The following is a 22,954-nucleotide window of genomic DNA, read 5'->3' as shown; positions in this document are numbered from 1 at the left end:
TTTTTCACTTTCCTTTTTCACTTTCATCAAGAGGCTTTTTAGCTCTTCTTCACTTTCTGCCATAAGGGTGGTGTCATCTGCATATCCGAGGTTATTGATATTTCTCCCGGTAATCTTGATTCCAGCTTGTGCTTCATCCAGCCCAGCATTTCTCATGATGTACTCTGCATATAAGTTAAATAAGCACAGTGACAATATATAGCCTTGACATACTCCTTTTCCTATTTGGAACCAGTGTGTTGTTCCATGTCCAGTTCTAACTGTTGCTTCCTGACCTGCATACTGGTTTCTCAAGAGGCAGGTCAGGTGGTCTGGTATTCCCATCTCTTTATGAATTTTCCACAGTTTATTGTGATCCACACAGTCGAAGGCTTTGGCATAGTTAATAAAGCAGAAGTAGATGTTTTTCTGGAACTCTCTTGCTTTTTTGATGATCCATTGGATGTTGGCAATTTGATCTCTGGTTCCTCTGCCTTTTCTAAAACCAGCTTGAACATCTGGAAGTTCATGGTTCATGCATTGCTGAAGCCTGGCTTGGAGAATTTTAAGCATTACTTTACTAGCGTATGAGATGAATGCAATTGTGCAGTAGTTTGAGAATTCTTTGGGATTGCCTTTCTTTGGAATTGGAATGAAAACTGACCTTTTCCAGTCCTGTGGCCACTGCTGAGTTTTCCAAATTTACTGGCACATTGAGTGCAACACCTTCACAGCATCGTCTTTCAGGATTTGAAATAGCTCAACTGGAATTCCATCACATCCACTAACTTTGTTTGTAGTGATACTTCCCTAAGGCCCACTTGACTTCACATTCCAGGATGTCTGGCTCTAGGTGAGTGATCACATCATCGTGATTATCTGGGTCATGAAGATCTTTTTTGTACAGTTCTTCTGTGTATTCTTGCCACCTCTTCTTAATGTCTTCTGCTTCTGTTAGGTCCATACCATTTCTATCCTTTTTCAAGCCCATCTTTGCATGAAATGTTCCCTTGGTATCTCTAATTTTCTTGAAGAGATCTCTAGTCTTTCCCATTCTGTTGTTTTCCTCTATTTCTTTGCATTGATCACTGAGGAAGACTTTCTTATCTCTCCTGGCTATTCTTTGGAACTCTTCATTCAAATGGGAATATCTTTCCTTTTCTCCTTTGCTTTTTTCTTCTCTTTGTTTCACAGCTATTTGTAAGGCCTCCTCAGACAACAATTTTGCCTTTTTGCATTTCTTTTCCTTGGGGATGGTCTTGATCCCTGTCTGCTGTACAATGTCACAAACCTCTGTCCATAGTTCATCAGGCACTCTGACTATCAGATCTAGTCCCTTAAATCTATTTCTCACTTCCACTGTATAGTCATAAGGGATTTGATTTAGGTCATACCTGAATGGTAGAGTGGTTTTCCCTACTTTCTTCAATTTAAGTCTGAATTTGGCAATAAGTAGTTCATGATCTGAGCCACAGTCAGCTCTCAGTCTTGTTTTTGCAGACTATACAGAGCTTCTCCATCTTTGGCTGCAAAGAATATAATCAATCTGATTTCAGTGTTGACCATCTGGTGATGTCCATGTGTAGTTTTCTCTTGTGCTGTTGGAAGAGGGTATTTGCTATGACCAGTGTGTTCTCTTGGCAAAACTCGATTAGCCTTTGCCCTGCTTCATTCCATATTCCAAGGCCAAGTTTGCCTGTTACTCCAGGTGTTTCTTGACTTCCTACTTTTGCATTCCAGTCCCCTATAATGCAAATGACATCTTTTTTGGGTGTTAGTTCTAAAGGTCTTGTAGATCTTCATAGAACTGTTCAAGGTAATCTATTCAGGATATGGATATGCTTACTGGCCCTTTAAAGATTGTTATTTAATTGGCTTTGTTTTTGCTCAATTTTTTTACTGCCTAAAGCTGCCTTGTATGAAGATATATAAACATGCGTTTCTGCAAATAAAGCACCCTTGTTTCACTCGAGACTTGGGTCCCCTGCGTCCCTCTTCTCGTTGACTGCAGTCTCCAGGTCCCAATCTACAAAGAGCGTGACAAGTGGCACCTGAACAGGGACCTGGTGAAGCCCTTGACAAGCAGACGGAGTGACTGTTAGGACCTACGGAGGTCGGTAAGTGTGGGGTTATGTGACAAATGGCTGGAATGCCCCCACCACTTTTCTACTTTACTTCATCATTTATTTAAGGTTCAGGACTTTCAGTTTCACATCAGCAGATAGAGGCTTGTCTACAAACAGTGGTTGAATATAATCCCTGGTTCCTTGATGAAAGCAGTTCCAATTTAAAAAGTTGGAACTGGGTTAAAAAAAATTAAACAAACCACAAGACAGAGAGAAAATATTCCAATAGATTTCTGGCCCTTGTGGGCCTTCATCAAAGCCATAATCTTGCCATTTCAAGGCAATTCTAGCACCCCTGATATTCATCAACAAGCGTAACGCTTATTATACAAATATAAATTAGATGATAAGACTTTACAAAAGGCCCAGTTAGAGCAACATAAAATGTTTCAAAACTTTTCCACCATCCCTGCTCCGACTGCCCCATGCACTCCTCCTGCTCTAGTAACAGGCACGAAAACTAAGGTTCCCTCAATTAAAAGACAAAATGAATCTGATGATGATTCTTCTGCTGCTCTCTTTGACACTAAAGCCAAAAATACATTTGATGACAATAATAAGCCCCTAACACACACTCATATTTAAGAATACAGATGATCCACTCGTTCTCCTTCACCACAAAGGCTTTCTGATTTACTGGCTTTGCAATCTCGAGTCTGAGGCTGATGATCTTTTTGCCTTTCCTGTGTTAAGAAATAATGCTCAAGGGCAACTAATACCTCAATATGAAGACATTGATTTTTCTCACATGCAACAAATGAAAAAGGCTGTAACTATGTATGGCCCTTATTCACTTTTACTAAAGAGCTTCTAAACACTATGGCATCTTCTATTGGAAATTTTATTTCCTATGATTGGTGAATTTTGATAAAAGCTCTTCTTAAACCAAGAAAATATCTTCAATAGGTAATACAGTTTCACAATGTGGCCCAAGATCATGCCAACTCTAATGCTCGAACTGGCACTCCCCAAAACCAAATTACTTTTGAAATGGTAACCGGTACAGGGCAATTTGATTTGGTGGAAGTTCAGATACAGTGCCCTCCTTTGTTGCATGAGCAATTAAAAGAAGTTGCCCTTGAAGCTTGGGATCGAATTACTCCTCAAGGGGAACCTAAAGGTAGCTACACAAAGATATCATAAGGGCCTAATGAAGCCTGTGCTAATTTTTTAGGTAGACTGGGAGTTGCTATCTCCCATAATGTTGTTGGAGAAGAAGCCAAAACGCAGTTAGAAAAACTGCTTACATATGAGAATGCGAATCAGAAATATCAAAGAGCCATTGCTCCAATTCATGAGACCAAGAATGTTATTATTTGAAGGCTTGTCACAACTTAAGATTAAAAACTCAGAAAATGCAAATGTTAGCTAAAACAATGGCTGCTACCTTTAAAAAGGAAAATGAAAGATGTTTTGTTTATGGAGATTAGAGTTATTTTTTAAAAGATTGCCCTAAAACACACACATACACACACACACAAATTAAAACTATTAAAAAGCCTCCAAAAGTCTGCCCTCACTGTCATAAGGGGATACACTGGGCCTGAAAATGTCAATCTAAATATGATGTTGAGAGAAATCCTATCTCAGGAAACTCAAAGATGGGGACTCCCCGGGTCCCCATCAACAAAAACCAGAGGCAAACTCCATCTTTTCCCTCAAACCCTCAACATCGGGCAATGCTGCCATCAATATACCAGCCCTAAATGATTTTCTTCTTTTTCCTCAAGCAGTCCATTCTAGAATACTATACCTTTACACCCTCTGGACCGAGAGAGATTTGCTTTCTCTCTCCCTTATGCTATCATATCAGGCCTCACAAAAGATATCAATTGACTGTATTGCCTCAAAAAATGATGAATTCTCCCACCATATATCAATATTATATAGCCGAAGCTCTTAAACCTGTGAAAAAACAGTTTTATAACTTTCTTGTTATTCACTATATACATATAAACTCAACAGATGTTTAACATAGCTCAACAATACTTAAAAGATTCTAGATTAATCATTGCCCCTGAAAAGATTCAAACCTCTACACCTTACCATTACTTAAAATTTATTGTTAGTAGACAACATGTTACTCCTCAACTAACACAGATTCATGTTCATAAATTATCAACCTTAAATGATTTTTAAAAACTTTTAGGTGATATAAATTGGATTAGACCCTCTTTATTTATTTATTCATTTATTTATTTTTAGACCCTCTTTAGACTTTACAAATTATCAACTGACTAATTTATTTAAAACTTTATTTTTTTCATTTATTTTTATTAGTTGGAGGCTAATTACTTTACAATATTGTAGTGGTTTTTGCCATACACTGACATGAATCAGCCATGGATTTACATGTGTTCCCATCCTGATCCCCCCTCCCGCCTCCCTCCCCATCCCATCCCTCTGGGTCTTCCCAGTGCACCAGCCCTGAGCACCCATCTCATGCATCCAACCTGGGCTGGTGATCTGTTTCACCCTTGATAGTATACTTGTTTCAATGCTGTTCTCTCAGAACATCCCACCCTCGCCTTCTCCCACAGAGTCCCAAAGTCTGTTCTGTACATCTGTGTCTCTTTTTCTGTTTTTCATATTGGGTTATCGTTATCATCTTTTTAAATTCCATATATATGCGTTAGTGTACTGTATTGATCTTTATCTTTCTCGCTTACTTCACTCTGTATAATGGGCTCCAGTTTCATCTATCTCATTAGAACTGATTCAAATGAATTCTTTTTTTTAGACCCTCTTTAGACTTTACAAATTATCAACTGACTAATTTATTTAACACTTTAAATGGAGACCCAAATTTAAATAACCCTCGTTCACTTTCACAAAAGGCACAAGAAAAACTCTATTTAATACAAAATAAATTGGAAAAGCAGTTTCTTACTCATATTAGACTTGATTTACCTCTAGAGTTATTTATACTCCCCTCTCTCCATTTTCCCACAGGACTTATTGCCCAACAAGAACACCCAATAGAATAGATCTATACCCATTTTAGAGGGACAAGGTCACTTACACTGTATCTTGATTTGATCACTCTAATCCTCATCAATGAAAGAAATAGAGCTAAGACTCTTAATTGGCTTTGATCCTCATAAAATTGTAATACCTATTAATAAATCTCAATTTGAGAACGCATTACAAACTTCTACCAATTTCCAGATAGGTTTTCTAGAATATTTTAGAGAAATTTCATTTCATTATCCTTCTAACAAACTCTGAAATTTCTTCAAAAATACTAAATTTATTATCTCTCACATTGTCATATCACAACCTATACCTCCAACTGATGTGTTTTATATAAGACTAAAAGTGCTAATCATGAGAAATGCTGGGGTAGAAGAAATACAAGCTGGAATCAAGATTGCCGGGAGAAATATCAATAACCTCAGATATGCAGATGACAGCACCCTTATGGCAGAGAGTGAAGAAGAACTAAAAAGCCTCTTGATGAAAGTGAAAGAGGAGAGTGAAAAAGTTGGCTTAAAGCTTAACATTCAGAAAACTAAGATCATGGCATCTGGTCCCATCACCTCATGGGAAATAGATGGGGAAACAGTGGAAACAGTATCAGACTTCATTTTTGGGGGCTCCAAAATCACTGCGGATGGTGAATGCAGCCATGAAATTAAAAGATGCTTACTACTTGGAAGGAAAGTTATGACCAACCTAGATAGCATATTAAAAGGCAGAGACATTACTTTGCCAACAAAGGTCCGTCTGGTCAAAGCTATGGTTTTTCCAGTGGTCATGTATGGATGTGAGAGTTGGACTGTGAAGAAAGCTGAGCACTGAAAAATTGATGCTTTTGAAGTGTGGTGTTGGAGAAGACTGTTGAGAGTCCCTTGGACTGCAAGGAGATCAGTCCTGGGTGTTCATTGGAAGGACTGATGCTGAAGCTGAAACGCCAGTACTTTGGCTATCTCATGCGAAGAGTTGACTCACTGGAAAAGTCCCTGATGCTGGGAGGGAATTGGGGGCAGGAGGAGAAGGGGGTGACAGAGGATGAGATGGCTGGATGGCATTGCTGACTCGATGGGCATGAGTTTAAGTAAGCTCTGGGAGTTGGTGGTGGACAGGAGGCCTGGCGTGCTGTGATTCATGGGGTCGCAAAGAGTCGGACATGACTGAGCGACTGAACTGAACTGAACTGAAAAATGTTAAAGCCTCATTCTGGTCTCTCAAAGAATATAAAATTTTTTATACTAAATTTCACTCTGCTTAGCAAAATAAATTATATGCTCTCATTCAGGTTATTCACCTATATCCTTACCCTATTAATATAGTTTCTAATTCTTTATATTCAGTTTTTGTATTATGATATATAAAAACTTCTACCATAAATTCTAATCAGTCTATTATTCAACAACTTTTTTTGAACTACAATCTATTGTTAAGAACCGCACTTCCCTCATTTATATTACCCATATTCGAACACATTCTTGTGTTCCTGGCCCTATGGCTCATGGCAATGAACAAGCTGATAAACTTGTGTCTTTTGCTACTCCTGAAGAACAACATGCTCTATTACACAATAATCCTGGCTCATTACATCAAATTTGGAAAATCCCATACCGACATGCTAAAGAAATTATTAATAACTGCTCTACTTATAGGCCCCTACATCTTTGACCCATTACACAAGGTATCAAACCTCAAAGATTACAACCCAATGAACTATGGCAAATAGATATAACTCGTTGACCTGAACTTTCTCCTCTTCCTTCTTATATGTCTCAATCATAAAAATTCTTCTTTTATATGGGCCACACCTCTCTGAGGTGAAACTACACGACATGTTATAACCCACCTGTTAGCTTCCTTTGCAATAATGAGAAAACCTAGTTCTATAAATGGAAAAGGAAATGGCAACCCACTCCAGTACTCTGGCCTGGATAATCCCATGGACGGAGGAACCTGGTAGGCTACAGTCCATGGGGTCGCTAAGAGTCTGACATGACTGACTTCACTTTCACTTTTCACTTTCAAGTATTGGAGAAGGAAATGGCAACCCACTCCAGTCTTCTTGCCTGGAGAGTCCCAGGGATGGGGGAGCCTGGTGGGCTGCCGTCTATGGGGTTGCACAGACTCGGACACAACTGAAGCGACTTAGCAGCAGCAGCAGCAGTTCCATAAAAACAGACAATGGCCCTGCCTATATTTCTAAACAATTCAAACAATTTTTACAATCATTTTCTATTAAACATATTACAGATATTCCTTATAATCCACAAGCACAGGATTGTGCTGTGGAATTGAATGAGCACATTTGAATGAGCCCATCACACACTGGAACTACAAATAAAAAAATTTAAAAAGGGGGAATACACAGGATCACTTCTATCTTCCTTATCCAGAACAGATTTTACTAGATTCCAATGCAATATATTCTTTAATCCTATAACTATTGTTAATAGAGCTTTATTTGTTTTAAATTTTTTAAACGTACCACAAGGAGATATTTTGACAAAAGCAGAAAAACATTTTGAGGCATTGAAGGACACCTCCCTTCCTCTGTTCATTTGGTATCAAGATGGGTTGACTAAACAATGGAAATCTGGAAAATTAATATTACAGGGAAAAGGGGTATGCTTGTATTTCTCCAGACGGATCCAATGAAATCAGTTGACTCCCTCTTCGGAATATCCACCCCAGGGGAGCCACCAGCATTAAAGATAGAGAAGAAATGGCAAAATCCCCAGTACAAGCCATGTTTGTTTGTACACGTTTCCAGTACAAGCCATGGCAGCTTTAAAAATTTCCAAGAAATGCCGCATTTGACGTCATCGACTTTATGATCTCACTACTTGGGGTCAGATAAAAACCCTTACTAATCAAGCTGAAAATCTGGTTTCTCAACAGGGAATGCCTTGAAATCCTGAAAATATTTTAGTTGCTATGCTTGCTTTGCTTGCTTTTGCTTCTCCTGCTCAGGCTGACTTGATTAATCACCCTTATTGGGCTTATATACTTAACCCCCCTTTATTGCAGGCTATAAAATGGACAGACATAGGACCAATCATATCCACTAATGACTCAGTACATATGCCTCCTCCTTGGAACTTGGAGGGGCCCTCTCATCCTGAAAAAGAAGACTAATTAACATTTCTCTAGGCTATTAAATTCTTCCTTTATGCATGGACCCAGCAGAAATATGTATTAGTGTTTGTCAACAAACGTGGACTTTCGTCCTGCCTCCAAAAAAGAATTTCCGCACATTGCTTGGACTCTTTACTGCCCTGTCCTTTTATGAGAACCAGGTCAATACTACCAAAACTCTAGGAAAAGGACAAAAGTTGGAATGTAAGGGGTTTACCTATAAGGACTTTAAATATACTCCTGTTTATTGGGATAGATGTCAAGCTAAATCAGGGAAATTAATGTTTGTGGCCAGTTACCCCATTGTTGATTGGAGACCCTATTGTATGTGGTTATCTAACTGCTCATATGATATTAACAGCACTATGTATGACCATGTTACTCAAGTAACATAGAGGGTTACCAACAGTTCGATGAAACACTTCCATGACAAAGGACTCCTTGGCTGGCTTGATGGTGGAATGGCACCTCCTCGCCCTTGAATTGTCCTCAGTAAACAGACTGGGCCTAAACAATGGGACATCTGGAGACTTGCTGCAAGTACTGAAAAACTTGAAACTTGGACTAGATATTTCAGAGACAAATTGTAATCATAGTAACTATTCCTTCCGTTATAATCACTCATATTTTATACAAGCTTGTGTTCCCCTTCCTTTTGTTATAGCCATAGGAAACTTACAATTTAATAAGACTTTATGTTCTGTGACTTGTATAGATTACAAATTGTATACTTGTCTTAATTCCTCTATTTCTCTAAAAAACAATTCCCTTTTGATTCTTTGCTCTCAACGTAGTCTATGGTTGCCAGTAGATCTCCAACGACCCTGGGAAGAGGGTTCCATGATAGGACTTGCCTCCTGGTTACTCACTAAATTACTCCGACGATCTAAGTGATTCATCGGATGGCTAAATCTTGATATTTTGAGATTAATAGCCATTTTCACCATTGCTGCTGTCACAGACATTGCTTTACAAACTTCAATTCAAACACAAAACTTTATTCAGAATTGGACTAAAAATGCTCATACTATATGGGTCACTCAAATTCAAATAGATGAAAAAGTTCAAGATAAAATTCAGAGATTAAAAACAGCCATCCAATGGGTTGGAGATCAATTAATAGATTTACAAAAACAAATATTATTAAATTGTGATTGGAATTCTACTCAATTTTGTATCACTCCATTTCGGTTCAACCATAATGCTTACAATTGGGAACAAATCAAATTTCATGTGCAAAATATACATAATAACACTTCCTTAAACATACAATTGTTGCAAAATAAAATTTTTGAAACCTTCTCTAAGAGTCTACTCTCTTCCAACAATTTGGAAACCTTAGCTGAACAGCTAATTGATCAATTATCTGGGCTGGACCCTCGAGGATGGTTTCAAAACATTACACATAGTACTGGATCTGAAACTATAATGCTGATAATTGTCCTGGTGATTATATTTGTAGTATACAGATGCCTTTCAACTAAAATTGTTCAAACTAAGCAAACAAAAGTATCTACAGTCACCCCCAATTATGAAAAAATTAAAAAAGGGGAATTGTCAGGGGACGTTCAACTTTAAGGGACACAATATGTTATTCTCTTCTTTTGTGTGCCGTTTCTCAAGGACTCTCTATTCCTTTTCAGTTCCTGGAAAATAGGAATGAGCAGAGCTGCACGCAGTTCTCAGGACTGAGATCATGAGAAAGGGCACCTGCTTGGATTCCTTTCAGTGACTCCCTTTGGGGACCTTTTACTTAAAGGTAATCTATTCAGTTATGCCCCTCTTACTCAGGATATGGAATGCTTTCTGGCCCTTCAAAGATTGTTATTTGCTTGGCTTTGTTTTTGCTCAATTTTTTTACTGCCTAAAGCTGCCTTGTATGAAGATATATAAACATGCGTTTCTGCAAATAAAGCACCCTTGTTTCACTCGAGACTTGGGTCCCCTGCGTCCCTCTTCTCATCGACTCCAGTCCCCAGGTCCCGGTCTACAAAGACTGTGACACATTCCCACAACCAAATCCTAAACAGATCTTTTAGATTATTTTAGCCAGAGCACTTTCAATGAGTTATACTCATTTAGTCATTAACTTTTTTTTTTCATTTATTTTTATTAGTTGGAGGCTAATCACTTTACAATACCGCAGTGGGTCTTGTCATATATTGACATGAATCAGCCATGGATTTACATGTATTCCCCATCCCGATCCCCCCTCCCACCTCCCTCTCTACCCAATCCCTCTAGGTCCTACTTTTATAAAACCCCTATTATTTGGACTCTGCACACTGTTTATTACTCACTGTAGAGCATATAAGGACCCAGATTATTTAATTGCCTTTCTCTTTCCTACAGAAAGTTGAAAACTTTTTAAGTAAGCTTTTTCTAGTTATAAAAATAATATATGTACACTTAGAAAATGTGTAAGTGACAGGAAAGCATATATACTGTAGATCCTAACATTCTTTTTTTCAGTGAAGAAGTACTATATATATCTATTTTTAAATAAAAAGTAGAATCATACTGCTAATGTTATTTTGTAAGCTTTTTTTCATCATACAGTTAACACGCATCATAAGCATAAACATGACATTTCTACATGTCAGAATAATTTTTTTTACAGGAAGCATTACAAATATACATAATCATATAAATATACTATAAACACTCTTGTACTGATTAATTCTTTGACCATTTCCAGTTTTCCCCTTTTCTTCTTTTCTGCTATAACCAGTGTTGCAACTGACAGGTCTGTGTGTGTGTGTGTGTTTGTGTGTTGTGATTCTGGTAAGCCTTTGTAAGTTCATTGGTAGCATACATTCCTTGTAGCAAGATTTCTGGATCAAACTGTATAAGCATCTTATATTTTGATAGATATTATCCAACTCACTTCAAAAAGTTTGTACTGATTTATAATTTCAGCAATTCAAGTGAATGCCCTTTCTCCATTGCTTTAGCATCAGGGGTCTGGTGGGGGTAGGGGAGGTCATCACCTTTAAAATGTTTACTTTCTAAAGAGTGGGAAATAGTTCATGGTTTTGAATTTTGTTTCTTTAATTATTTAGTGAGATTTAACTTTTATAAAAAAAATTTGTTGTCAGTGTCTGTAAATTAATGACTTATATGAATTCTTTGTAAATTAAGAGGTGAAATTGTTGTCTGTGAAAAAATTTCCCCAGTACCGATTATTATTTGTTAATTGCATTTAAAACTTTTTTGATGTAAGTTTTCAAGTATTATGTGGTAAATTTTTTAAAGATATTTTAAAAATTTATTTATTTTTAATTGAGGGATAATTGCTTTACAGTGTTGCACTGGTTTCTAGCAAACATCAACATGATCAGCCATAGGTCTACTCATGTTTGATTGATTTTGTTACCACTTTATTTATTTTCTAATTGAAGGATAATTGCTTTACAGAATTTTGTGGTTTTCTGTCAAACATCAGCAAGAATCAGGCATAGGTACACCCATGTTACAAGGTAAATTTTAATCAACTTTTCCTTCTATAACTTCTGGATGTTGTGTCCTGCTTTGAAGACTCCTTCTCCTCAAAGATTATAAATTAACTTATCATGCCACTTTCTAAAAGTTTTATTCTTTACTATTTAATATTTAAATCTTTAATCCCTTCTTACATCTAGTATAAAGAGTAATTTAGGGATTTTTTCCCCCAAATGCTTATCCCAAACACCTTTGTAATCCAATTTAGATAAAGTGAGGCTTCATATGTTATGTGGGGAGTAGAATGCAGGGAGCTGTGAATATAATGGCAAGGAGTTTGACTTTTACTCTGTAGCTAACAGGAATCTTTTATAAGTTTTTTAAGCAAGTGAGAAGTATCAAAGATGTGTTTTATGAATGTAATTTTATGGCTGTATGAAGGACTAGAAGAAAGTCCAATGCCAGTTAGGAGGCCAATTAAATAAACCAGGCAAAAAGCAGTGAGGATGGAGCTAGGGCAGTGTCAGTGAGACTAGTCAGGAGGGGATGAAGGTGATTAGTGCTGCAGGCATATTCCATAAGAGTCCTTGAATGTTAGAGTGAGAAAGGGCTCCAGAGATCCCTGGTCCTACCTCTATTGTCGCATAGCTCTTTAGCAGCTGAATCAGGATTAGAACCAAAGTTTATTCGCAGTTCAGTGTTGTGTCTGCCACAGAGCCTGCATAGCTCTTTTTGGATGTGGGTCTATCAGCTCTGGACAGGGGAAGGGAAGGCAAAAGGAGGTGAAATTGGTGCCAGTGGTTCTGGGTAGGAAACTCAGGTAGGGAGTTCATTGACAGGAACAAGAAATGAGTAATATGGGGCAAATGGTATATCAAACTTAAGGAACAATTATATGGAAATTTAAGCAGGGAGCTGGAGCTGGGTTTTGGGTTGAGAAGGCCAGACTTAGCCATGTGGATTTGTTCATTTGTGAAAGCACAACTATTGACTATGTGGGAGCAAAGTGAGATTGGCTCAGCTGAGTGTGGAGCAGGAAGAGAAAGCTGTGTCTAGATGGAACTGTGGAGACTCTTACATTTAAGGGGCAAGAGAAGAAAAGGAGTTAGCAAAGAAGATCAGAAAGAGAAGGGGAAAAAAACAGGTCATATTATGAATGCTAAGAAAGCAGATCCTCTCAAAAAGGAACATTTGATGAGCAGTAGTGAGCAGTGCAGAGAACTGGCAGATTAGAGGCCTTGGAGAGAGTCCTTTAAGCATGGTAGGAAAGTGCAGTGTGCTGCAGTGTGAATAAGAAAGGAGAAAGACTTTTTTAAAAGTATAGTAATGAAAGGGAAACACAGAGAGAATGGTATCTTGACAGCAGCATGTTAGGTGAAAAGTCTAGGGCAAGTTACTTGATGTCTCTAAAGCTTCAGTTTCCTCATAATAACACTTTTTCTTATAATATTTTGAACTCATGGGTTTCTTATGAGAATTATATAAGGAGGTACATTTTAAGCACTTAGCATAATATCTAGAACGTAGTAAAACTTAACACATGTTAGTATTTTTTTAAATTTTTTTATTAGAATATGAAACTCCTAGGTGTGTTTCAAAGTAGAGAGAAAGTAGTGAATGAGAAAGAGAAAACTGATATAGTTTTCTATATCAAAACTATATAATAGTTTTCTATATCAAAGTCCCAGAGGAGACAGAGAAGAGAGAGGGGGAGAGAAAACTAGTGGAAGGTTTAAAAAGGAGGAGGCATATTTCTTTGTGTAGGAGAGGAGGAAATGTGAGAGAATGGGGAAGATGTGAAATGTCAGGTCTAGGAACATGAACTTGAGGATCTTGGAAAATGGCCTGATTCTTCTTCATAAGGTAGGTTGTGAGAAGCTTTACAGCGATTAAGGGAAATACAAATATGCTTAAAAGACTTAACTAGGGAATGGGGTAATACTGTTCATGGATCATCAAGCTTCATTTTTGGAAGATGAAAAAAGTTTTGGAGCTGGATTATGATGGTTGCTCACTAATGTCAGTGTATTTCATATTCACTTAAAATGATTAAAATGAAGATCAGATATATTATATTTATTGTTACAGTTTAGCACAATTTCTAAAGGTTTTAAAAATGGGAGTGGGAAAAGTAAAAATACAGAAGCTTGTTTTATATTATAAACAGGTGAATTCCAGTGTTCCTGTCTTGGAGGTGGAGATGTTCTGATGATAATGGTGGTCAGGATGAGGCTTTGTGAGTGAGCTGTGCATTGCAGGCTCGTTCTTTACCATCTGAGCCCCCAGCAAAGCCCTATAGAGGACTAAAGAATCACTAAAACAGGCAATGAAGTCAACTGAGGGTGATGATAGAAGAGGCAACTCAAACAGAAAGGGATGTTGGCATCCCTGTTAACCAGAATGGAAAGACATTAACATAAGTAGTTGGGCCCAGGGTTGAGGTTACCAAGGGCAGTGGAAAATGAGAAATGTGCTGCTTCCTGTATTAGTGCTGGGAAATGGGCACACAATGAAGGAGAGTGGGTTTAAGAATAGTGGGGTCACCAGGGGAAAGCCATATTTTAGACAATACAAGGAAAGAGAAGGAACTTTTTAAAAAAGAAGGAGGAAGAAGAGGGTAAGAGTGTACGTGTAGTGGAGAGGAACATTCCAGAGGAAATTACATACATTTAAATCACTAAACCCTGGAGAAGGAAATCGCCACCCATTCCAGTATTCTTCTCTGGAGAATTTCATGGACAGAGGAGCCTGGCTGGCTATAGTCCATGGGGTCACTGAGAGTCAGATATGACTGAGCGACTAACACTAAATCACAAAAAGTAAAATAAAAACCTGAAATGAGATTTTAATCAAGGAATAATATCTTAAATAGAAATTCATTAGTTGGTAACTCATTTCTGAGCAACAACAACAACAAAATTGTATGCGATATTATCATTTCCAAAGTTGCCATGTGTAATGATTGCTTCTTTGACTGGAGAAGGCTTCCAGAAACCTACATTCCACAGATACTGAGTGCCCATTAGTTGCCAGTGACTATGTATTCCATCAGCATTAATCCATGGGACACCACACAACAGTTTTCATTTTACTTTGTCATATAATCTACATTTGATCAAATAGAAAATTGTTTATTGAATTGGTAAATGTCTCTTATATGTCAGGTGATGTTCTTTGATTAGCAATTTCTCTCTTCCAAAATACTGATACCCTTAAGAGTGTTAATTGGCTGCTGGTTTTTCTTTCCTCTTTGTGGATTTTACTTTTAAAATAAATGAATTTAATCAGATTGGAGTGAGAAGTCTTGTTAAAATGCAGAGTTTATGGGAAATTTTTATTAAAAACATATGTTGATTATGGAAAATTTGGATCATACAGAAAATAGAAAGTTTAATCTTTGATGTCCTAGAAAGTACTTAAATGCTTTGAAAAGAAATCATTATAGAGAAATCCCAACCTCTCTGAGGTCCCGAGTTCACAAGTGGTGTGGATTTGTATTTGTACAGAGTGCTAAGAATAACAATAATAAATCAAACACTTTTCTAGTGCTCAGCTAGGTGCTAGGGATATAGTAGTGAGTAAAGCAAACTTCTTCCTGCCCTCCTGGAGTTTATTCTTTTGGGGGGAGATATATTTTGAGAAAATAACCATACAAATAAATCATTTATGAATATGATAAATAAGAATTAGATTGATGAGGAAGTTTAAGGACTAGAATGGTACTAAGATAGTATGGTCAGAGAAGGTGGCATTTGAGCTGTGCCCAAAGGGTGTGAAGAACATATGGCCGAGAGGGGACAGAGGATGCCTTCTGGATAGAGAAAACTCCAGGGGCAAAGGCCCTGATAGAACTTGCAGTTTTTAGGGAACTAAGAGCGCCAGTGTGGCTGGAGCAGATTGGGCAATTGGAAGAGTATAATGTAATGGGGTTGGAGAAGAAAGGAGGAAGAAACCAAGGAGGGCTGGGCCCTGGAGGCTAGGGGAAGGAGTTGGATTTCATTCAAAGTGCAATGCGAAGCCAAAGAAGTGTTTTAAGTAATGTGGAATATGAGTTTTTTAAAGAGTGCTCTGGCTGCTATGTGAGGAACAGATGGAGGGCAGTAAGAGAGAAGGAATAACACCAGCAGGGAGTCTGCATTAGTTCAGACTCTTAATAATGATGGTGGTGGAGATGACACTAATGGTGATAACAGTTACAGTATCATAGGCATCTTCTGTGGATCAGATGTTTTACATACATTGTTTATAATAGTCACCATATCACCAGTATTTGATTTGGTTTCCTCCATTTTAGAAGTGAGGAAATAGAAACTCAGAGTGATTAACTGTCTTGCAAAAGGCCACATAGTCAGTAAGTAGCAAAGGCAAAATTTGAAATCAAATCCATTTGGTTCTTTCTCTTATTCCATGGGAGCCATTGGTAGAATAAGGTGAAATTGAATTCCTGGGCCTTCAATTCCATTCATTGTGTTGTCAGGCTTGCATGTTCTTGTTTGTGCAGAGGAACTCTGAGGGTATGGTGGAATTATACTAACCCATTGCTGGGTACAAGAAAATTATTGAAAGAAATCAACACCCCAAAATTGATCCTGGCTGGTAGGAGAGAAGGGAAATGGAAAATATGACTAAGCTTGGCAACACTGAATGACTTAATTCTGAGAGATTTTACAGGGAAGCAGAAGGGAAAAGATAAGAGGGAAGTGTGCATACACTGACCTTCTCCTCCATTGGTTGTGGTGGCTTTAATTCTTTCTTAGGGGAGATCAGACTAACTGATATGGAAGAAGGAGGCAACAATGAGATAGCTCTCAAACTGAATCACTTCCTGTTCTCCACTCCCCACCACTCTGAAAGTTTCTACATGCCTCCTAGGGAGAGGAGACACTCTGTTAAGAAATCGGGCAAATCAATCTATGACTCAAACCAAACCTTTTGTGAGTAAAGGGGAGGAATGATGTGAGTTTTCAGGGAAACTTTCTTTTATGTATTCAAGGTAAACAACAGCATTTGTAAAACACTCTATGCTTTCTTACAGTTCCTCTGGATGCATCTTATCCAATCATTTTTATACCCTGGTGCAACCCGCTCCTTCCAACTTTCTGGCCTCACACACCCCCTTCCTCATTACCCTGTACATTTTAGACCCACTGGATGATTTACTCTTCCTCAAGTTACCATGTGCTTTCACACCTGCATGCCTTGTTCAAGTTGTTCCTCTTGCTAAACTTGCCTCTTCCCCTTCACGTGGGAAACTTCTATTTAACCTTTACAGCTCAATTAAAATGATTTTGTCTACCAATCAGCAGAATTTATTGCTTCATTCCTTACTTGCTTATCGTATCCAACGTGTTTCTCTTTGTTTCTTCCATTGGCTGTTAGCTCCTTGGGAATGAACATTATACCTTAGTCATCTTTTGTTTTCCAAGCAACTACTCATAAGCAGACACTCAATAAAATGTTGTATTATTTGTATAGGTCCTTTCAAAAGCCCTACAAACTAGGCAAAGCAGGCATCACCAGCTGGACAGATGTCGAAGCCTATCCAAATCCCAAAGATCACCACAGAGTGGTGTAGCAGGAACTGTGGGTTGAGCGCTATGAAACTGGCACTACTGAATTTTGACCTATAAAAATAACACTTTTATATGACTCAACTTGATAGAACCCAGGTCTTCTTGTTCTTGGGTCAGTGCTTATTCTAAAGCATTTAAAGAAGCTGACTTTATGTTTAGTCTCTGGCTCTGTGGCTTTAGTGTGATCAACATTTTGAATTATTCATTCCCCACCTCATGCCTCACATATGTGACAAATAGATTCTAGGAATTAGATCTGGTAGACAGAATGTCTGAAGAACTATGGACAGAGGTTCCTAACATCGTACGGGAGGTGGTGACCAAAACCATCCCAAGGAAAAAGAAATTGAAGAAGGCAAAGTGGTTGTCTGAGGAGGCCTTACAAATAGCTGAGAAAAGAAGAGAAGTAAAAAGCAAAGGAGAAAAGGAATACTATACCCAACTGAATGCAGAGATCCATAGAATAGCAAGAAGAGATAAGAAAGCCTTCTCAAGTGAACAATGCAAATAAATAGAGGAAAACAATAGAATGAAAAAGACTAGAGATCTCTTTAATTGGAGATACTAAGGGAACATTTCATGCAAAGATGGGCACAATAAAGGGCAGAAATGGCAAGGACCTAACAGAAGCAGAAGAGATTAAGAAGAGGTGGCAAGAATACACAGAAAACTATACAGAAAAAATCTTAATGACCAGATAACCACAATGGGATGATCACTCACCTAGAGCCAGACATCCTGGAGTATGAAGTCAAGTGGGCCGCAGGAAGCTTTACTGTGAAAAAAGCTAGTGGAGGTGATAGGATTCCAGCTGAGCTGTTTAAAATCCTAAAAGATGATGCTGTGCTGTTAAAGTGCTGCACTCAATATATGCTAACAATTTGGAAAACAATTTGGCCACAGGACTGGAAAAGGTCAGTTTTCATTCCAGTCCCCAAGAAAAGCAATGCCAAATAATATTCAAACTACCAAACAATTGCACTCATTTCATATGCTAGCAAGGTAATACTCAAAATCTTTCAAGCTAAGTTTCAACTGTACCTGGACTGAGAACTTTCAGATGTACAAGCTGGATTTCGAGAAGGCAGAGGAACCAGAGATCAAATTGCCAATTGCCAATCTGTTGAATCATAGAAAAAACAAGGGAATTCTAGAAAAACATCTCCTTCTGCTTCATTGACTGTGCTAATGTCTTTGTCTGTGTGAGTCACAACAAACTGTGGAAAATTCTTAAAGAGATGGGAATGCTAGATCTTGCCTACCTCCTGAGAAATGTGTATGCAGGTCAAGAAGCCACAGCTAGAACTTTACATAGAACAACAGACTGGTTCAAATCACTAGAACTGTACATAGAAAACAGACTGGTTCAAATTTGGGGAAAGAATAGTACATCAAGGCTGTATATTGTCACCCTGCATATTTAACTTATATACAGAGTACTTCATGTGAAATTCTAGGCTGGATGACTCACAAGCTGGAATCAAGATTGCCAGGAGAAATATCAGCAACCTCAGATTTGCAAATGTTACCTCTCTAATGGCAGGAAGCAAAGAGGAACTAAAGAGCCTCCTGATGAGGGTGAAAGAAGAAAGTGAAAAAGCTGGCTTAAAGCTCAACATTCAAGAAACTAAGGTCATGGCATCTGGTCCCATCAATTCATGACAAATGGGGAAACAATGGAAATGGTGACAGACTTTATTTCCTCAGGCCCCAAACTCACTGTGGATGGTACTGCAGGCATGAAGTTTAAAAGACACTTGTTTCTTAGAAGGAAAGCTATGATAAACCTAGACAGTATATTAAAAAGCAGAGACATTACTTTACTGGTTCTTATAGTCAGAGCTATGCTTTTCTAGTAGTCATGAACAGATGTGAGATTTGGACCATAAAGAAGGCTGAGCACTGAAGAATTGGTGCTTTTAAATTGTGGTGCTGGAGAAGACTCTTGAGAGTCCCTTGGACAGCAGGGAGATCAAATCTGTCAATCCTAAAGGAAATCAACCCTGAATATTCATTAGAAGGACTGATGCCGAGGCTGAAGCTCCAATACTTGGCCACCTGATGCAAAGAGACAACTCATTGGAAAAGACCCTGATGCTGGGAAAGGTTGAAGGCAGAAAGAGAAGAGGGTAACAGAGGATGAGATGGCTAGGTAGCATTACTGACTCAGTGGACATAAGTTTTGAGCAAACTCAGGGAAATTGTGAAGGACAGGAAAGCCTGGCATGCTGCAGACTTTAGAGTTGCAAAGAGGTGGACACAACCCACCAACTGAACAACAATTGCAATATGAAAGTCAGCCCCCACAAGTCTTTGCAGCCTGAAATCATACTCACTACCTGTGTGCTTCCAAAAGCCTGAAATAGAGACTTAAATATAAAATGGTTGTAGCTTGCTAGTATCCCAAGTCATATTGGAATGGCAAACTCAAATCTTTTCTTGATGAATCTTGTGAGCTGCATCCCAAGCTGCAAAACATTTACACAAAAAAATTTCCCAGATGAGTTAGTAACTTGCAGCTAAGATTTGTTAAGCAAACAAGAATAGTAGGCACCATGTTGAGAGTCCCAAAAGGGAACAGACAGCAGAAACCAACTGGCAAAGACTTTATGTATTAGAACAATCAGAAATTACATATAAAACAACTGATTTTAATATGTTTAGGTAGTGTTCTAAAAAGATTGAAGACATGAACAAAGAACAAATGGATATGAAAAAGATCCAAATAGAGTATCTAGCAATGAAAAACATATTGTTGAAATTATAGCTCTGTGTATTGATTAAACAGATTAGACACAAATGAAGAGTCAATAAACTAGAAAATATACCTGAAAATATTCCCTGGAATACAGTCTAGGAATACTTAAAGATAAAAATGTATATAAAAAAGGAGGTAAGAAACTGAAAGAACATGATGAAACAGTCTAATGTGTATCTAGTTGGATTTTAGAAAGCAGTAGAATAAGAAAGAAGCAATATTTGAAGAAATAAAGGCTGAGAACTTTCCAGAATTATTGAGAGACTCCAATCCTGAGATCTAAAAATACCAATGTAGGTTTAAAAAACAAAAGAAAGAAATATACATCTTGACATATTAATTATGAAACTGCAGAACATTTTTAAAAAGAGAGAAGATTGTAATGTCAGTCACTAAAAACAATGAAACAAATTGGATTAGAAGAAAGGAATTTTTTATTGGATTTATGGATGGGTATTTGGTCTTAGAACTATGTAGTCCAGAACCCATGAAATTAGCATCAGATATTTGTAAGACCACTAAAGCACATTTTTCAGTCTGCTGAGTACCATTAAAAGCTGCAAGACTGGACTGAAACTCCTTATCTTACAGATGAGGGAAGTGCCACTCAAAGCTAGTCTTCTTCAAGGTCACACAGCTAGGGAGTGAGTACATGGTGGAGGACCAGAACTCAGGTCCCCAACTCACAGAGCCATAGCTATGACTGCTCTTTCCTCTATAGCCTGATGCTGTTTCTTTAAAAATTTAAGCAACAGCAGCAAAGAAAAACAAAATGAAGAAAGTACAGGGAAGACTTCCATTTTAGCAGGTAACTTTTTGATGCTGTCATTTTGTCTAACTTACAGAATTTAATAAATATTTGAATAACTTCTCCCACAGTACAATGTCCCATCTCTAGGAATCAAGGAAACTGCTCACTTTTTTGGATGGGGATAAGGACATGCAGCCTTGCTTTGTTTTCTTCTAGGTTGTAGGACAATGTGAGGGAAGAGTGAGAAAGGTTTTAGAAGATGTGATTAAAACTGAAACACAGAAAATATTTCTGGCATAGCATTACATTAGTGGCAGGGGAACAAGGAATGGGAGCAAAATTTCAGCCTGGACAAAGGCTTTGCTGATAAATACACAAGGTAAAAGCAGGTGTCAAACCGCAGAGTGTGAATATACCTGAGTCACTAGGTCATAAAATCAGCATTCAAAACTGAAGATAAAGTCCCATCTGTTTTGCTTCAGTTCACTATTTTACACGTGCCTTGCTTTGCTTTCTAAAAAGTTTATACCTAAGAACTATGAAGTAGCTTGTATATTATTCCTGCTGGTTATTGCCACCCAGAAATAGCTGTCCAGTGTTGTTGAATCTCCTTATTTCTTGAGGAAAGCCAGAAATCCAGATTTATGAGAAATTTACTTAATTTAAATCCTGACAACAAATTCAGTATTTTACAGAAGTCTGGTAGACCATCAGTTTGTGGCCTCTTCTACCACCAAGTGGTAGAGATATGTAAATATTTTCTGCTTCCACTCTTCTAACTCATTTATTTCAGCCACTGAAGTCTGGTTACTGCCTACCATCCCTTTTTAAGAGTTCTCCTTACCTCTTAAAGGGAGAATCGCCAAGATTCTATCAACCTGATTTACTCTTTTCTGTCATTTGTGGCTGATCTTACCCACTCCATGACTTCAGTACTGCTCACCCCTGCATTCATCATGCCCAAATCTAGACCTCGAACTTTCAGCATTCACATACCTAACCACCTATTGGACATCACCCCCAGAACTGTGGCTGTGCAAACTCAGCTTGTCTACACCTGCACCTTTCCTGTATTCCCACCACCATCCAGCCAGCTGTCCAGATTAGAAATCTCTGCTCTTTCCTCTCCTTCACCACCAGAGTCTAAAAAAATCTTCCGCCTTAGAAAGATCCCCACAATCCAGTCCAGCCTCTGTCTCCACCTCTCATGCCACTGCCTTAGTGTTGTTCCACATCTCTCACCTTGACTGTGAGGGTAGCCTGAACCCTTTCTGGGGGATTTCAGAGCTAAGAAGAAAAAAGAGCAGATTTAGGTATGTTGTGGGAAGGGGTGAAAAAATGAGAAGAAAAACTAGGATGAGAAGTAGCCACATGGCCACAGGTCAAGCTAGTTGAGATCATGAGGTATGACGCCCTTCCTGGTAATGCATGCCAGAACTCCCACTCCCCTTAACATAAGTTCATTTTACAAAAGTAATGTTTTCATTATAAGAAATTTAGGAAATAATGAATAGAATTTATAATTCCATTACTCGAGTGGAATTATTTTACATTCTGTTATCTATCTTAGTGTTTTTATACACATATATTTTTAAATACCCATTATCTGCTACTATTTTATAATTGTTTTCATTTAGCAATATGCTATGATAAGCTTCTTATGATTATAAAATTAATCTATGTATCAGAAAACTTGTGAAAATAAATATTACCAGAAATTGCACTGCCAAAAAATGTTTGTACCTAGATCCACAAAGGAAGACAACTTGCAAGGGTAGACAATGAAGATATATCAAACTCTATTATTCCTGTTTATTTATAAAATGATAATAATTGTATCTGTATGTATGCTTGGAAGTGTTATTTCTGGATCTTGCCTAGTTTCTGCAAATACATACTAACAAGTGTGAACGCCAATCTGGAATTGGCAACAATTCAACCAAAACAATTGTTTAATCAAAGATAAGAGTTTGCCCATTAAAATCACCATTCATTCTGGGAATAGTGCCAGATTCCAGAGCCTAACATGACTTATTATTTGTGCATTATTATAATTCCAAATCCTAGCAAGGATACGGTTCTTTGGGCAGCATCCGAAATTCTATCAGATGATTTGATGTGTGTGTGTTTTTTTTAAGAGAAACATCAGATTTTAGACAGGAAAAGCATTAGATTTTGAAGTCTATCTTCAAAGAATGCAATATTTATCTTTCAGTTCCTA

At 37.9% G+C, this 22,954-nt stretch overlaps 1 protein-coding gene across 3 annotated transcripts in view; it reads right to left on the bottom strand.

Annotated features, from left to right (window-relative positions):
* The window catches only part of IL33 (interleukin 33), a 59,175-nt gene that overhangs the window by 19,348 nt on the left and 16,873 nt on the right, over nucleotides 1-22,954 (bottom strand). The window lies entirely within an intron of this gene.

Source organism: Odocoileus virginianus, chromosome 18 (genome assembly GCF_023699985.2).
Source record: "Odocoileus virginianus isolate 20LAN1187 ecotype Illinois chromosome 18, Ovbor_1.2, whole genome shotgun sequence".
Taxonomy (NCBI): Eukaryota; Metazoa; Chordata; class Mammalia; order Artiodactyla; family Cervidae; genus Odocoileus; species Odocoileus virginianus.
Note: the sequence above shows the minus strand (reverse complement) of the source record. Positions and strands in the feature narration are given on the sequence as shown.